General features: G+C 31.7%; 1 non-coding gene across 1 annotated transcript; it reads left to right on the top strand.

Annotated features, from left to right (window-relative positions):
- Positions 1–7409: 7409 nt before the first annotated feature.
- TRNAI-AAU (transfer RNA isoleucine (anticodon AAU)) lies at positions 7410–7483 on the top strand. The gene has a single exon. It is a non-coding gene; the product is annotated as a tRNA-Ile (tRNA).
- Positions 7484–18682: the final 11199 nt, after the last annotated feature.

Raw genomic sequence — 18682 nt, 5'->3', positions numbered from 1 at the left:
TATCCCGGGTTAACAATCGGTAGCACTTCATCATCTGCTATTTCTTCAATAGTATGCTATATATTTAGTGAGCCTATTAGTTTAGTCTTTAGAGCATAAAGTTAAAAATGCCAAGGATATACTTTCAATCAGTCTCCTAGCCAATACTTGATGCTCCTTTAATGTTGAAAATAGATGTATTTTCTTCTGTATCATGTGTATCTCTATATTTCCTTTGAGGGGAAGCTGATAGAATGATTAAATGAATCAATTGCATATAGGTGATGAATTGTTATTTATTGCTAAAACACATGGAAAAAACATTAATGGTTCTAAGTTCTAACACTAAGTATGAAAATCTCTTTTGTATTGTAATTTTTTTAAAGTCATATTAGTTTCTTCATGTTGATAATATATATTTATAAGTTCATGGTAAACCTCTGAAATTAAGCTTTCCAAATCTCCCGGGTTAACTATCATTAGCACTTCTTCATATGCTGGACTTCCAGCAATTCATGCAAAATGGCCTGTTAGCTCAGATGGTTAGAGTGTGGTGCTAATAACGCCAAGGTCACAGGTTCGATCCCTGTACAGGCCAAGTTTAATTGTTTGTAAAAAGATACATTTTTCTTGTGTCTCATTTTTGACTGTTTATCACCTTGGATCAAACGGAGCTTGAAGGATTGGATGAATATATTTCATATAGTTGTAGAATTAATTATTATTCTGAAAGCTCCTGGAATATCTATTAATGGTTCTAAGTTCTAACGCCAAGTAACTAAATCTCTTATTTATTGCAATTTATTGAGGTCATTTTTGTTTTGTCTTGTTGATGAAATATAAAGATAGTATGAATGTAAACAGCTGAATATAAGCTTTCCAACTATCCCGGGTTAACAATCAGTAGCACTTCATCATCTGCTATTTCTTCAATAGTATGCTATATATTTAGTGAGCCTATTAGTTTAGTCTTTAGAGTATAAAATTAAAAATGCCAAGGACATACTTTCAATCAGTCTCCAAGCCAATACTTGATGCTCCTTTAATGTTGAAAATAGATGTATTTTCTTCTGTATCATGTGTATGTCTATATTTCCTTTGAGGGGAAGCTGATAGAATGATTAGATGAATCAATTGCATATAGGTGATGAATTATTATTTATTGCTAAAACACATGGAAAAAACATTAATGGTTCTAAGTTCTAACACTAAGTATGAACATCTCTTTTGTATTGCAATTTTTTTAGAGTCATATTAGTTTCTTCATGTTGATATTATATAAGTATAACTTCATGGTAAACCTCTGAATTTAAGCTTTCCAAATCTCCCGGGTTAACTATCATTAGCACTTCTTCATATGCTGGACTTCCAGGAGTTTATGCAAAATGGCCTGTTAGCTCAGATGGTTAGAGCGTGGTTCTAATAGCGACAAGGTCACATGTTCGATCCCTATACAGGCCAAGTTTAATTGTTTGAAAAAAGATTAATTTTTTCTTGCGTCTCATTCTTGACTGTTTATTACCTTGGATCAAACGCTGCTTGAAGGATTGGATAAATACATTTGATATAGTTGTAGAATTAATTATTATTCTGAAAGCTCCTGGAATATCTATTAATGGTTCTAAGTTCTAACGCCAAGTAACTAAATCTCTTATTTATTGCAATTCATTGAGGTCATTTTTGTTTTGTCTTGTTGATGAAATATAAAGATAGTATGAATGTAAACAGCTGAATATAAGCTTTCCAACTATCCCGGGTTAACAATCAGTAGCACTTCATCATCTGCTATTTCTTCAATAGTATGCTATATATTTAGTGAGCCTATTAGTTTAGTCTTTAGAGCAAAAAGTTAAAAATGCCAAGGACATATTTTCAATCAGTCTCCAAGCCAATACTTGATGCTCCTTTAATGTTGAAAATAGATGTATTTTCTTCTGTATCATGTGTATCTCTATATTTCCTTTGAGGGGAAGCTGATAGAATGATTAAATGAATCAATTGCATATAGGTGATGAATTGTTATTTATTGCTAAAACACATGGAAAAAACATTAATGGTTCTAAGTTCTAACACTAAGTATGAAAATCTCTTTTGTATTGTAATTTTTTTAAAGTCATATTAGTTTCTTCATGTTGATAATATATATTTATAAGTTCATGGTAAACCTCTGAAATTAAGCTTTCCAAATCTCCCGGGTTAACTATCATTAGCACTTCTTCATATGCTGGACTTCCAGCAATTCATGCAAAATGGCCTGTTAGCTCAGATGGTTAGAGTGTGGTGCTAATAACGCCAAGGTCACAGGTTCGATCCCTGTACAGGCCAAGTTTAATTGTTTGTAAAAAGATACATTTTTCTTGTGTCTCATTTTTGACTGTTTATCACCTTGGATCAAACGGAGCTTGAAGGATTGGATGAATATATTTCATATAGTTGTAGAATTAATTATTATTCTGAAAGCTCCTGGAATATCTATTAATGGTTCTAAGTTCTAACGCCAAGTAACTAAATCTCTTATTTATTGCAATTTATTGAGGTCATTTTTGTTTTGTCTTGTTGATGAAATATAAAGATAGTATGAATGTAAACAGCTGAATATAAGCTTTCCAACTATCCCGGGTTAACAATCAGTAGCACTTCATCATCTGCTATTTCTTCAATAGTATGCTATATATTTAGTGAGCCTATTAGTTTAGTCTTTAGAGTATAAAATTAAAAATGCCAAGGACATACTTTCAATCAGTCTCCAAGCCAATACTTGATGCTCCTTTAATGTTGAAAATAGATGTATTTTCTTCTGTATCATGTGTATGTCTATATTTCCTTTGAGGGGAAGCTGATAGAATGATTAGATGAATCAATTGCATATAGGTGATGAATTATTATTTATTGCTAAAACACATGGAAAAAACATTAATGGTTCTAAGTTCTAACACTAAGTATGAACATCTCTTTTGTATTGCAATTTTTTTAGAGTCATATTAGTTTCTTCATGTTGATATTATATAAGTATAACTTCATGGTAAACCTCTGAATTTAAGCTTTCCAAATCTCCCGGGTTAACTATCATTAGCACTTCTTCATATGCTGGACTTCCAGGAGTTTATGCAAAATGGCCTGTTAGCTCAGATGGTTAGAGCGTGGTTCTAATAGCGACAAGGTCACATGTTCGATCCCTATACAGGCCAAGTTTAATTGTTTGAAAAAAGATTAATTTTTTCTTGCGTCTCATTCTTGACTGTTTATTACCTTGGATCAAACGCTGCTTGAAGGATTGGATAAATACATTTGATATAGTTGTAGAATTAATTATTATTCTGAAAGCTCCTGGAATATCTATTAATGGTTCTAAGTTCTAACGCCAAGTAACTAAATCTCTTATTTATTGCAATTCATTGAGGTCATTTTTGTTTTGTCTTGTTGATGAAATATAAAGATAGTATGAATGTAAACAGCTGAATATAAGCTTTCCAACTATCCCGGGTTAACAATCGGTAGCACTTCATCATCTGCTATTTCTTCAATAGTATGCTATATATTTAGTGAGCCTATTAGTTTAGTCTTTAGAGCAAAAAGTTAAAAATGCCAAGGACATATTTTCAATCAGTCTCCAAGCCAATACTTGATGCTCCTTTAATGTTGAAAATAGATGTATTTTCTTCTGTATCATGTGTATCTCTATATTTCCTTTGAGGGGAAGCTGATAGAATGATTAAATGAATCAATTGCATATAGGTGATGAATTGTTATTTATTGCTAAAACACATGGAAAAAACATTAATGGTTCTAAGTTCTAACACTAAGTATGAAAATCTCTTTTGTATTGTAATTTTTTTAAAGTCATATTAGTTTCTTCATGTTGATAATATATATTTATAAGTTCATGGTAAACCTCTGAAATTAAGCTTTCCAAATCTCCCGGTTTAACTATCATTAGCACTTCTTCATATGCTGGACTTCCAGCAATTCATGCAAAATGGCCTGTTAGCTCAGATGGTTAGAGTGTGGTGCTAATAACGCCAAGGTCACAGGTTCGATCCCTGTACAGGCCAAGTTTAATTGTTTGTAAAAAGATACATTTTTCTTGTGTCTCATTTTTGACTGTTTATCACCTTGGATCAAACGGAGCTTGAAGGATTGGATGAATATATTTCATATAGTTGTAGAATTAATTATTATTCTGAAAGCTCCTGGAATATCTATTAATGGTTCTAAGTTCTAACGCCAAGTAACTAAATCTCTTATTTATTGCAATTTATTGAGGTCATTTTTGTTTTGTCTTGTTGATGAAATATAAAGATAGTATGAATGTAAACAGCTGAATATAAGCTTTCCAACTATCCCGGGTTAACAATCAGTAGCACTTCATCATCTGCTATTTCTTCAATAGTATGCTATATATTTAGTGAGCCGATTAGTTTAGTCTTTAGAGTATAAAATTAAAAATGCCAAGGACATACTTTCAATCAGTCTCCAAGCCAATACTTGATGCTCCTTTAATGTTGAAAATAGATGTATTTTCTTCTGTATCATGTGTATGTCTATATTTCCTTTGAGGGGAAGCTGATAGAATGATTAGATGAATCAATTGCATATAGGTGATGAATTATTATTTATTGCTAAAACACATGGAAAAAACATTAATAGTTCTAAGTTCTAACACTAAGTATGAACATCTCTTTTGTATTGCAATTTTTTTAGAGTCATATTAGTTTCTTCATGTTGATATTATATAAGTATAACTTCATGGTAAACCTCTGAATTTAAGCTTTCCAAATCTCCCGGGTTAACTATCATTAGCACTTCTTCATATGCTGGACTTCCAGGAGTTTATGCAAAATGGCCTGTTAGCTCAGATGGTTAGAGCGTGGTTCTAATAGCGACAAGGTCACATGTTCGATCCCTATACAGGCCAAGTTTAATTGTTTGAAAAAAGATTAATTTTTTCTTGCGTCTCATTCTTGACTGTTTATTACCTTGGATCAAACGCTGCTTGAAGGATTGGATAAATACATTTGATATAGTTGTAGAATTAATTATTATTCTGAAAGCTCCTGGAATATCTATTAATGGTTCTAAGTTCTAACGCCAAGTAACTAAATCTCTTATTTATTGCAATTCATTGAGGTCATTTTTGTTTTGTCTTGTTGATGAAATATAAAGATAGTATGAATGTAAACAGCTGAATATAAGCTTTCCAACTATCCCGGGTTAACAATCGGTAGCACTTCATCATCTGCTATTTCTTCAATAGTATGCTATATATTTAGTGAGCCTATTAGTTTAGTCTTTAGAGCAAAAAGTTAAAAATGCCAAGGACATATTTTCAATCAGTCTCCAAGCCAATACTTGATGCTCCTTTAATGTTGAAAATAGATGTATTTTCTTCTGTATCATGTGTATCTCTATATTTCCTTTGAGGGGAAGCTGATAGAATGATTAAATGAATCAATTGCATATAGGTGATGAATTGTTATTTATTGCTAAAACACATGGAAAAAACATTAATGGTTCTAAGTTCTAACACTAAGTATGAACATATCTTTTGTATTGTAATTTTTTTTAAGTCATATTAGTTTCTTCATGTTGATATTATATATTTATAACTTCATGGTAAACCTCTGAAATTAAGCATTCCAAATCTCCCAGGTTAACTATCATTAGCACTTCTTCATATGCTGGACTTCCAGGAAATTGTGCAAAACGGCCTGTTAGCTCAGATGGTTAGAGCGTGGAGCTAATAACGCCAAGGTCACAGGTTCGATCCCTGTACAGGCCAAGTTTAATTGTTTGAAAAAAGATTAATTTTTCTTGTGTCTCATTTTTGACTGTTTATCACCTTGGATCAAACACTGCTTGAAGGATTGGATAAATACATTTGATATAGTTGTAGAATTAATTATTATTCTGAAAGCTCCTGGAATATCTATTAATGGTTCTAAGTTCTAACGCCAAGTAACTTAAACTCTTATTTATTGCAATTTATTGAGGTCATTTTTGTTTTGTCTTGTTGATGAAATATAAAGATAGTATGAATGTAAACAGCTGAATATAAGCTTTCCAATTATCCCGGGTTAACAATCAGTAGCACTTCATCATCTGCTATTTCTTCAATGGTATGCTATATATTTTTTGAGCCTATTAGTTTAGTCTTTAGAGCATACAGTTAAAAATGCCAAGGACATACCTTCAATCAGTCTCCAAGCCAATACTTGATGCTCCTTTAATGTTGAAAATAGATGTATTTTCTTCTGTATCATGTGTATGTCTATATTTCTTTTGAGGGGAAGCTGATAGAACGATTAGTTGAATCAATTGCATATGGGTGATGAATTGTTATTTATTGCTAAAACACATGGAAAAAACATTAATGGTTCTAAGTTCTAACACTAAGTATGAAAATCTCTTTTGTATTGTAATTTTTTTAAAGTCATATTAGTTTCTTCATGTTGATATTATATATTTATAATTTCATGGTAAACCTCTGAAATTAAGCTTTCCAAATCTCCCGGGTTAACTATCATTAGCACTTCTTCACATGCTGGACTTCCAGGAATTTGTGCAAAATGGCTTGTTAGCTCAGATGGTTAGAGCGTGGTGCTAATAACACCAAGGTCACAGGTTCGATCCCTGGACAGGCCAAGTATAATTGTTTGAAAAAAGAGTAGTTTATATTGTGTCTCATTTTTGACTGTTTATCACCTTGGATCAAACACTGCTTGAAGGATTGGATGAATACATTTGATATAGTTGTAGAATTAATTATTATTCTGAAAGCTCCTGGAATATCTATTAATGGTTCTAAGTTCTAACTCCAAGTAACTAAATCTCTTATTTATTGCAATTCATTGAGGTCATTTTTGTTTTGTCTTGTTGATGAAATATAAAGATAGTATGAATGTAAACAGCTGAATATAAGCTTTCCAACTCTCCCGGGTTAACAATCAGTAGCACTTCATCATCTGCTATTTCTTCAATAGTATGCTATATATTTAGTGAGCCTATTAGTTTAGTCTTTAGAGCAAAAAGTTAAAAATGCCAAGGACATATTTTCATCAGTCTCCAAGCCAATACTTGATGCTCCTTTAATGTTGAAAATAGATGTATTTTCTTCTGTATCATGTGTATCTCTATATTTCTTTTGAGGGGAAGCTGATAGAACGATTAGTTGAATCAATTGCATATAGGTGATGAATTGTTATTTATTGCTAAAACACATGGAAAAAACATTAATGGTTCTAAGTTCTAACACTAAGTATGAAAATCTCTTTTGTATTGTAATTTTTTTAAAGTCATATTAGTTTCTTCATGTTGATATTATATATTTATAACTTCATGGTAAACCTCTGAAATTAAGCTTTCCAAATCTCCCGGGTTAACTATCATTAGCACTTCTTCATATGCTGGACTTCCAGGAAATTGTGCAAAACGGCCTGTTAGCTCAGATGGTTAGAGCGTGGTGCTAATAACGCCAAGGTCACAGGTTCGATCCCTGTACAGGCCAAGTTTAATTGTTTGAAAAAAGATTAATTTTTCTTGTGTCTCATTTTTGACTGTTTATCACCTTGGATCAAACACTGCTTGAAGGATTGGATAAATACATTTGATATAGTTGTAGAATTAATTATTATTCTGAAAGCTCCTGAAATATCTATTAATGGTTCTAAGTTCTAACGCCAAGTAACTTAATCTCTTATTTATTGCAATTTATTGAGGTCATTTTTGTTTTGTCTTGTTGATGAAATATAAAGATAGTATGAATGTAAACAGCTGAATATAAGCTTTCTAATTATCCTGGGTTAACAATCAGTAGCACTTCATCATCTGCTATTTCTTCAATAGTATGCTATATATTTAGTGAGCCTATTAGTTTAGTCTTTAGAGCATAAAGGTAAAAATGCCAAGGACATACTTTCAATCAGTCTCCAAGCCAATACTTGATGCTCCTTTAATGTTGAAAATAAATGTATTTTCTTCTGTATCATGTGTATCTCTATATTTCCTTTGAGGGGAAGCTGATAGAATGATTAAATGAATCAATTGCATATAGGTGATGAATTGTTATTTATTGCTAAAACATATGGAAAAAACATTAATGGTTCTAAGTTCTAACACTAAGTATGAAAATCTCTTTTGTATTGTAATTTTTTTAAAGTCATATTAGTTTCTTCATGTTGATAATATATATTTATAAGTTCATGGTAAACCTCTGAAATTAAGCTTTCCAAATCTCCCGGGTTAACTATCATTAGCACTTCTTCATATGCTGGACTTCCAGGAGTTTAAGCAAAATGGCCTGTTAGCTCAGATGGTTAGAGCGTGGTGCTAATAACGCCAAGGTCACAGGTTCGATCCCTGTACAGGCCTAGTTTAATTGTTTGAAAAAAGATTAATTTTTCTTGTGTCTCATTTTTGACTGTTTATCACCTTGGATCAAACGCTGCTTGTAGGTTTGGATGAATACATTTGATATAGTTGTAGAATTAATTATTATTCGGAAAGCTCCTAAAATATCTATTAATGGTTCTAAGTTCTAACGCTAAGTAACTAAATCTCTTATTTATTGCAATTTATTGAGGTCATTTTTGTTTTGTCTTGTTGATGAAATATTAAGATAGTATGAATGTAAACAGCTGAATATAAGCTTTCCAACTATCCCGGGTTAACAATCGGTAGCACTTCATCATCTGCTATTTCTTCAATAGTATGCTATATATTTAGTGAGCCTATTAGTTTAGTCTTTAGAGCATAAAGTTAAAAATGCCAAGGATATACTTTCAATCAGTCTCCTAGCCAATACTTGATGCTCCTTTAATGTTGAAAATAGATGTATTTTCTTCTGTATCATGTGTATCTCTATATTTCCTTTGAGGGGAAGCTGATAGAATGATTAAATGAATCAATTGCATATAGGTGATGAATTGTTATTTATTGCTAAAACACATGGAAAAAACATTAATGGTTCTAAGTTCTAACACTAAGTATGAAAATCTCTTTTGTATTGTAATTTTTTTAAAGTCATATTAGTTTCTTCATGTTGATAATATATATTTATAAGTTCATGGTAAACCTCTGAAATTAAGCTTTTCAAATCTCCCGGGTTAACTATCATTAGCACTTCTTCATATGCTGGACTTCCAGCAATTCATGCAAAATGGCCTGTTAGCTCAGATGGTTAGAGTGTGGTGCTAATAACGCCAAGGTCACAGGTTCGATCCCTGTACAGGCCAAGTTTAATTGTTTGTAAAAAGATACATTTTTCTTGTGTCTCATTTTTGACTGTTTATCACCTTGGATCAAATGGAGCTTGAAGGATTGGATGAATATATTTCATATAGTTGTAGAATTAATTATTATTCTGAAAGCTCCTGGAATATCTATTAATGGTTCTAAGTTCTAACGCCAAGTAACTAAATCTCTTATTTATTGCAATTTATTGAGGTCATTTTTGTTTTGTCTTGTTGATGAAATATAAAGATAGTATGAATGTAAACAGCTGAATATAAGCTTTCCAACTATCCCGGGTTAACAATCAGTAGCACTTCATCATCTGCTATTTCTTCAATAGTATGCTATATATTTAGTGAGCCTATTAGTTTAGTCTTTAGAGTATAAAATTAAAAATGCCAAGGACATACTTTCAATCAGTCTCCAAGCCAATACTTGATTCTCCTTTAATGTTGAAAATAGATGTATTTTCTTCTGTATCATGTGTATGTCTATATTTCCTTTGAGGGGAAGCTGATAGAATGATTAGATGAATCAATTGCATATAGGTGATGAAGTATTATTTATTGCTAAAACACATGGAAAAAACATTAATGGTTCTAAGTTCTAACACTAAGTATGAACATCTCTTTTGTATTGCAATTTTTTTAGAGTCATATTAGTTTCTTCATGTTGATATTATATAAGTATAACTTCATGGTAAACCTCTGAATTTAAGCTTTCCAAATCTCCCGGGTTAACTATCATTAGCACTTCTTCATATGCTGGACTTCCAGGAGTTTATGCAAAATGGCCTGTTAGCTCAGATGGTTAGAGCGTGATTCTAATAGCGACAAGGTCACATGTTCGATCCCTATACAGGCCAAGTTTAATTGTTTGAAAAAAGATAAATTTTTTCTTGCGTCTCATTCTTGACTGTTTATTACCTTGGATCAAACGCTGCTTGAAGGATTGGATAAATACATTTGATATAGTTGTAGAATTAATTATTATTCTGAAAGCTCCTGGAATATCTATTAATGGTTCTAAGTTCTAACGCCAAGTAACTAAATCTCTTATTTATTGCAATTCATTGAGGTCATTTTTGTTTTGTCTTGTTGATGAAATATAAAGATAGTATGAATGTAAACAGCTGAATATAAGCTTTCCAACTATCCCGGGTTAACAATCGGTAGCACTTCATCATCTGCTATTTCTTCAATAGTATGCTATATATTTAGTGAGCCTATTAGTTTAGTCTTTAGAGCAAAAAGTTAAAAATGCCAAGGACATATTTTCAATCAGTCTCCAAGCCAATACTTGATGCTCCTTTAATGTTGAAAATAGATGTATTTTCTTCTGTATCATGTGTATCTCTATATTTCCTTTGAGGGGAAGCTGATAGAATGATTAAATGAATCAATTGCATATAGGTGATGAATTGTTATTTATTGCTAAAACACATGGAAAAAACATTAATATTTCTAAGTTCTAACACTAAGTATGAAAATCTCTTTTGTATTGTAATTTTTTTAAAGTCATATTAGTTTCTTCATGTTGATAATATATATTTATAAGTTCATGGTAAACCTCTGAAATTAAGCTTTCCAAATCTCCCGGGTTAACTATCATTAGCACTTCTTCATATGCTGGACTTCCAGCAATTCATGCAAAACGGCCTGTTAGCTCAGATGGTTAGAGTGTGGTGCTAATAACGCCAAGGTCACAGGTTCGATCCCTGTACAGGCCAAGTTTAATTGTTTGTAAAAAGATACATTTTTCTTGTGTCTCATTTTTGACTGTTTATCACCTTGGATCAAACGGAGCTTGAAGGATTGGATGAATATATTTCATATAGTTGTAGAATTAATTATTATTCTGAAAGCTCCTGGAATATCTATTAATGGTTCTAAGTTCTAACGCCAAGTAACTAAATCTCTTATTTATTGCAATTTATTGAGGTCATTTTTGTTTTGTCTTGTTGATGAAATATAAAGATAGTATGAATGTAAACAGCTGAATATAAGCTTTCCAACTATCCCGGGTTAACAATCAGTAGCACTTCATCATCTGCTATTTCTTCAATAGTATGCTATATATTTAGTGAGCCTATTAGTTTAGTCTTTAGAGTATAAAATTAAAAATGCCAAGGACATACTTTCAATCAGTCTCCAAGCCAATACTTGATGCTCCTTTAATGTTGAAAATAGATGTATTTTCTTCTGTATCATGTGTATGTCTATATTTCCTTTGAGGGGAAGCTGATAGAATGATTAGATGAATCAATTGCATATAGGTGATGAATTATTATTTATTGCTAAAACACATGGAAAAAACATTAATGGTTCTAAGTTCTAACACTAAGTATGAACATCTCTTTTGTATTGCAATTTTTTTAGAGTCATATTAGTTTCTTCATGTTGATATTATATAAGTATAACTTCATGGTAAACCTCTGAAATTAAGCTTTCCAAATCTCCCGGGTTAACTATCAATAGCACTTCTTCATATGCTGGACTTCCAGGAATTTGTGCAAAATGGCCTGTTAGCTCAGATGGTTAGAGCGTGGTGCGAATAACGCCAAGGTCACAGGTTCAATCCCTGTACAGGCCGAGTTTAATTGTTTATAAAAAGATTAATTTTTCTTGTGTCTAATTTTTGACTGTTTATCACCTTGGATCAAACGCTGCTTGAAGGATTGGATGAATACATTTGATATAGTTGTAGAATTAATTATTATTCTGAAAGCTCCTGGAATATCTATTAATGGTTCTAAGTTCTAACTCCAAGTAACTAAATCTCCTATTTATTGCAATTCATTGAGGTCATTTTTGTTTTGTCTTGTTGATGAAATATAAAGATAGTATGAATGTAAACAGCTGAATATAAGCTTTCCAACTATCCCGGGTTAACAATCAGTAGCACTTCATCATCTGCTATTTCTTCAATAGTATGCTATATATTTAGTGAGCCTATTAGTTTAGTCTTTAGAGCAAAATTTTAAAAATGCCAAGGACATAATTTCAATCAGTCTCCAAGCCAATACTTGATGCTCCTTTAATGTTGAAAATAGATGTATTTTCTTCTGTATCATGTGTATCTTTATATTTCCTTTGAGGGGAAGCTGATAGAATGATTAAATGAATCAATTGCATATAGGTGATGAATTCTTATTTATTGCTAAAACACATGGAAAAAACATTAATGGTTCTAAGTTCTAACACTAAGTATGAAAATCTCTTTTGTATTGTAATTTTTTTAAAGTCATATTAGTTTCTTCATGTTGATATTATATATTTATAACTTCATGGTAAACCTCTGAAATTAAGCTTTCCAAATCTCCCGGGTTAACTATCATTAGCACTTCTTCATATGCTGGACTTCCAGGAAATTGTGCAAAACGGCCTGTTAGCTCAGATGGTTAGAGCTTGGTGCTAATAACGCCAAGGTCACAGGTTCGATCCCTGTACAGCCCAAGTTTAATTGTTTGAAAAAAGATTAATTTTTCTTGTGTCTCATTTTTGACTGTTTATCACCTTGGATCAAACGCTGCTTGGAGGATTGGATGAATACATTTGATATAGTTGTAGAATTAATTATTATTCTGAAAGCTCCTGAAATATCTATTAATGGTTCTAAGTTCTAACGCCAAGTAACTAAATCTCTTATTTATTGCAATTTATTGAGGTCATTTTTGTTTTGTCTTGTTGATGAAATATAAGGATAGTATGAATGTAAACAGCTGAATATAAGCTTTCCAACTATCCCGGGTTAACAATCGGTAGCACTTCATCATCTGCTATTTCTTCAATAGTATGCTATATATTTAGTGATCCTATTAGTTTAGTCTTTAGAGCATAAAGTTAAAAATGCCAAGGACATACTTTCAATCAATCTCCTAGCCAATACTTGATGCTCCTTTAATGTTGAAAATAGATGTATTTTCTTCTGTATATGTGTATCTCTATATTTCCTTTGAGGGGAAGCTGATAGAATGATTAAATGAATCAATTGCAAATAGGTGATGAATTGTTATTTATTGCTAAAACACATGGAAAAAACATTAATGGTTCTAAGTTTTAACACTAAGTATGAACATCTCTTTTGTATTGTAATTTTTTTAAAGTCATATTAGTTTCTTCATGTTGATATTATATATTTGTAACTTCATGGTAAACCTCTGAAATTAAGCTTTCCAAATCTCCCGGGTTAACTATCATTAGCACTTCTTCATATGCTGGACTTCCAGGAAATTGTGCAAAACGGCCTGTTAGCTCAGATGGTTAGAGCGTGGTGCTAATAACGCCAAGGTCACAGGTTCGATCCCTGTACAGGCAAAGTTTAATTGTTTGAAAAAAGATTAATTTTTCTTGTGTCTCATTTTTGACTGTTTATCACCTTGGATCAAACACTGCTTGAAGGATTGGATAAATACATTTGATATAGTTGTAGAATTAATTATTATTCTGAAAGCTCCTGGAATATCTATTAATGGTTCTAAGTTCTAACGCCAAGTAACTTAATCTCTTATTTATTGCAATTTATTGAGGTCATTTTTGTTTTGTCTTGTTGATGAAATATAAAGATAGTATGAATGTAAACAGCTGAATATAAGCTTTCCAACTATCCTGGGTTAACAATCGGTAGCACTTCATCATCTGCTATTTCTTCAATAGTATGCTATATATTTAGTGAGCCTATTAGTTTAGTCTTTAGAGCATAAAGTTAAAAATGCCAAGGACATACTTTCAATCAGTCTCCTAGCCAATACTTGATGCTCCTTTAATGTTGAAAATAGATGTATTTTCTTCTGTATCATGTGTATCTCTATATTTTCTTTAAGGGGAAGCTGATAGAATGATTAAATGAATCAATTGCAGATAGGTGATGAATTGTTATTTATTGCTAAAACACATGGAAAAAACATTAATGGTTCTAAGTTCTAACACTAAGTATGAAAATCTCTTTTGTATTGTAATTTTTTTAAAGTCATATTAGTTTCTTCATGTTGATAATATATATTTATAAGTTCATGGTAAACCTCTGAAATTAAGCTTTCCAAATCTCCCGGGTTAACTATCATTAGCACTTCTTCATATGCTGGACTTCCAGCAATTCATGCAAAATGGCCTGTTAGCTCAGATGGTTAGAGTGTGGTGCTAATAACGCCAAGGTCACAGGTTCGATCCCTGTACAGGCCAAGTTTAATTGTTTGTAAAAAGATAAATTTTTCTTGTGTCTCATTTTTGACTGTTTATCACCTTGGATCAAACGGAGCTTGAAGGATTGGATGAATATATTTCATATAGTTGTAGAATTAATTATTATTCTGAAAGCTCCTGGAATATCTATTAATGGTTCTAAGTTCTAACGCCAAGTAACTAAATCTCTTATTTATTGCAATTTATTGAGGTCATTTTTGTTTTGTCTTGTTGATGAAATATAAAGATAGTATGAATGTAAACAGCTGAATATAAGCTTTCCAACTATCCCGGGTTAACAATCAGTAGCACTTCATCATCTGCTATTTCTTCAATAGTATGCTATATATTTAGTGAGCCTATTAGTTTAGTCTTTAGAGTATAAAATTAAAAATGCCAAGGACATACTTTCAATCAGTCTCCAAGCCAATACTTGATGCTCCTTTAATGTTGAAAATAGATGTATTTTCTTCTGTATCATGTGTATGTCTATATTTCCTTTGAGGGGAAGCTGATAGAATGATTAGATGAATCAATTGCATATAGGTGATGAATTATTATTTATTGCTAAAACACATGGAAAAAACATTAATGGTTCTAAGTTCTAACACTAAGTATGAACATCTCTTTTGTATTGCAATTTTTTTAGAGTCATATTAGTTTCTTCATGTTGATATTATATAAGTATAACTTCATGGTAAACCTCTGAATTTAAGCTTTCCAAATCTCCCGGGTTAACTATCATTAGCACTTCTTCATATGCTGGACTTCCAGGAGTTTATGCAAAATGGCCTGTTAGCTCAGATGGTTAGAGCGTGGTTCTAATAGCGACAAGGTCACATGTTCGATCCCTATACAGGCCAAGTTTAATTGTTTGAAAAAAGATTAATTTTTTCTTGCGTCTCATTCTTGACTGTTTATTACCTTGGATCAAACGCTGCTTGAAGGATTGGATAAATACATTTGATATAGTTGTAGAATTAATTATTATTCTGAAAGCTCCTGGAATATCTATTAATGGTTCTAAGTTCTAACGCCAAGTAACTAAATCTCTTATTTATTGCAATTCATTGAGGTCATTTTTGTTTTGTCTTGTTGATGAAATATAAAGATAGTATGAATGTAAACAGCTGAATATAAGCTTTCCAACTATCCCGGGTTAACAATCGGTAGCACTTCATCATCTGCTATTTCTTCAATAGTATGCTATATATTTAGTGAGCCTATTAGTTTAGTCTTTAGAGCAAAAAGTTAAAAATGCCATGGACATATTTTCAATCAGTCTCCAAGCCAATACTTGATGCTCCTTTAATGTTGAAAATAGATGTATTTTCTTCTGTATCATGTGTATCTCTATATTTCCTTTGAGGGGAAGCTGATAGAATGATTAAATGAATCAATTGCATATAGGTGATGAATTGTTATTTATTGCTAAAACACATGGAAAAAACATTAATGGTTCTAAGTTCTAACACTAAGTATGAAAATCTCTTTTGTATTGTAATTTTTTTAAAGTCATATTAGTTTCTTCATGTTGATAATATATATTTATAAGTTCATGGTAAACCTCTGAAATTAAGCTTTCCAAATCTCCCGGGTTAACTATCATTAGCACTTCTTCATATGCTGGACTTCCAGCAATTCATGCAAAACGGCCTGTTAGCTCAGATGGTTAGAGTGTGGTGCTAATAACGCCAAGGTCACAGGTTCGATCCCTGTACAGGCCAAGTTTAATTGTTTGTAAAAAGATACATTTTTCTTGTGTCTCATTTTTGACTGTTTATCACCTTGGATCAAACGGAGCTTGAAGGATTGGATGAATATATTTCATATAGTTGTAGAATTAATTATTATTCTGAAAGCTCCTGGAATATCTATTAATGGTTCTAAGTTCTAACGCCAAGTAACTAAATCTCTTATTTATTGCAATTTATTGAGGTCATTTTTGTTTTGTCTTGTTGATGAAATATAAAGATAGTATGAATGTAAACAGCTGAATATAAGCTTTCCAACTATCCCGGGTTAACAATCAGTAGCACTTCATCATCTGCTATTTCTTCAATAGTATGCTATATATTTAGTGAGCCTATTAGTTTAGTCTTTAGAGTATAAAATTAAAAATGCCAAGGACATACTTTCAATCAGTCTCCAAGCCAATACTTGATGCTCCTTTAATGTTGAAAATAGATGTATTTTCTTCTGTATCATGTGTATGTCTATATTTCCTTTGAGGGGAAGCTGATAGAATGATTAGATGAATCAATTGCATATAGGTGATGAATTATTATTTATTGCTAAAACACATGGAAAAAACATTAATGGTTCTAAGTTCTAACACTAAGTATGAACATCTCTTTTGTATTGCAATTTTTTTAGAGTCATATTAGTTTCTTCATGTTGATATTATATAAGTATAACTTCATGGTAAACCTCTGAAATTAAGCTTTCCAAATCTCCCGGGTTAACTATCAATAGCACTTCTTCATATGTTGGACTTCCAGGAATTTGTGCAAAACGGCCTGTTAGCTCAGATGGTTAGAGCGTGGTGCTAATAACGCCAAGGTCACAGGTTCAATCCCTGTACAGGCCGAGTTTAATTGTTTATAAAAAGATTAATTTTTCTTGTGTCTAATTTTTGACTGTTTATCACCTTGGATCAAACGCTGCTTGAAGGATTGGATGAATACATTTGATATAGTTGTAGAATTAATTATTATTCTGAAAGCTCCTGGAATATCTATTAATGGTTCTAAGTTCTAACTCCAAGTAACTAAATCTCCTATTTATTGCAATTCATTGAGGTCATTTTTGTTTTGTCTTGTTGATGAAATATAAAGATAGTATGAATGTAAACAGCTGAATATAAGCTTTCCAACTATCCCGGGTTAACAATCAGTAGCACTTCATCATCTGCTATTTCTTCAATAGTATGCTATATATTTAGTGAGCCTATTAGTTTAGTCTTTAGAGCAAAATTTTAAAAATGCCAAGGACATAATTTCAATCAGTCTCCAAGCCAATACTTGATGCTCCTTTAATGTTGAAAATAGATGTATTTTCTTCTGTATCATGTGTATCTTTATATTTCCTTTGAGGGGAAGCTGATAGAATGATTAAATGAATCAATTGCATATAGGTGATGAATTCTTATTTATTGCTAAAACACATGGAAAAAACATTAATGGTTCTAAGTTCTAACACTAAGTATGAAAATCTCTTTTGTATTGTAATTTTTTTAAAGTCATATTAGTTTCTTCATGTTGATATTATATAAGTATAACTTCATGGTAAACCTCTGAAATTAAGCTTTCCAAATCTCCCGGGTTAACTATCATTAGCACTTCTTCATATGCTGGACTTCCAGGAGTTTTTGCAAAATGGCCTGTTAGCTCAGATGGTTAGAGCGTGGTTCTAATAGCGACAAGGTCACATGTTCGATCCCTATACAGGCCAAGTTTAATTGTTTGAAAAAAGATTAATTTTTTCTTGCGTCTCATTCTTGACTGTTTATTACCTTGGATCAAACGCTGCTTGAAGGATTGGATAAATACATTTGATATAGTTGTAGAATTAATTATTATTCTAAAAGCTCCTGGAATATCTATTAATGGTTCTAAGTTCTAACGCCAAGTAACTAAATCTCTTATTTATTGCAATTCATTGAGGTCATTTTTGTTTTGTCTTGTTGATGAAATATAAAGATAGTATGAATGTAAACAGCTGAATATAAGCTTTCCAACTATCCCGGGTTAACAATCGGTAGCACTTCATCATCTGCTATTTCTTCAATAGTATGCTATATATTTAGTGAGCCTATTAGTTTAGTCTTTAGAGCAAAAAGTTAAAAATGCCAAGGACATATTTTCAATCAGTCTCCAAGCCAATACTTGATGCTCCTTTAATGTTGAAAATAGATGTATTTTCTTCTGTATCATGTGTATCTCTATATTTCCTTTGAGGGGAAGCTGATAGAATGATTAAATGAATCAATTGCATATAGGTGATGAATTGTTATTTATTGCTAAAACACATGGAAAAAACATTAATGGTTCTAAGTTCTAACACTAAGTATGAAAATCTCTTTTGTATTGTAATTTTTTTAAAGTCATATTAGTTTCTTCATGTTGATAATATATATTTATAAGTTCATGGTAAACCTCTGAAATTAAGCTTTCCAAATCTCCCGGGTTAACTATCATTAGCACTTCTTCATATGCTGGACTTCCAGCAATTCATGCAAAACGGCCTGTTAGCTCAGATGGTTAGAGTGTGGTGCTAATAACGCCAAGGTCACA

The sequence above is a fragment of the Lissotriton vulgaris genome, chromosome 12 (assembly GCF_964263255.1).
Source record: "Lissotriton vulgaris chromosome 12, aLisVul1.2, whole genome shotgun sequence".
In the NCBI taxonomy this organism is placed as follows: Eukaryota; Metazoa; Chordata; class Amphibia; order Caudata; family Salamandridae; genus Lissotriton; species Lissotriton vulgaris.
This window is presented reverse-complemented; position numbering and strand designations above follow the sequence as displayed.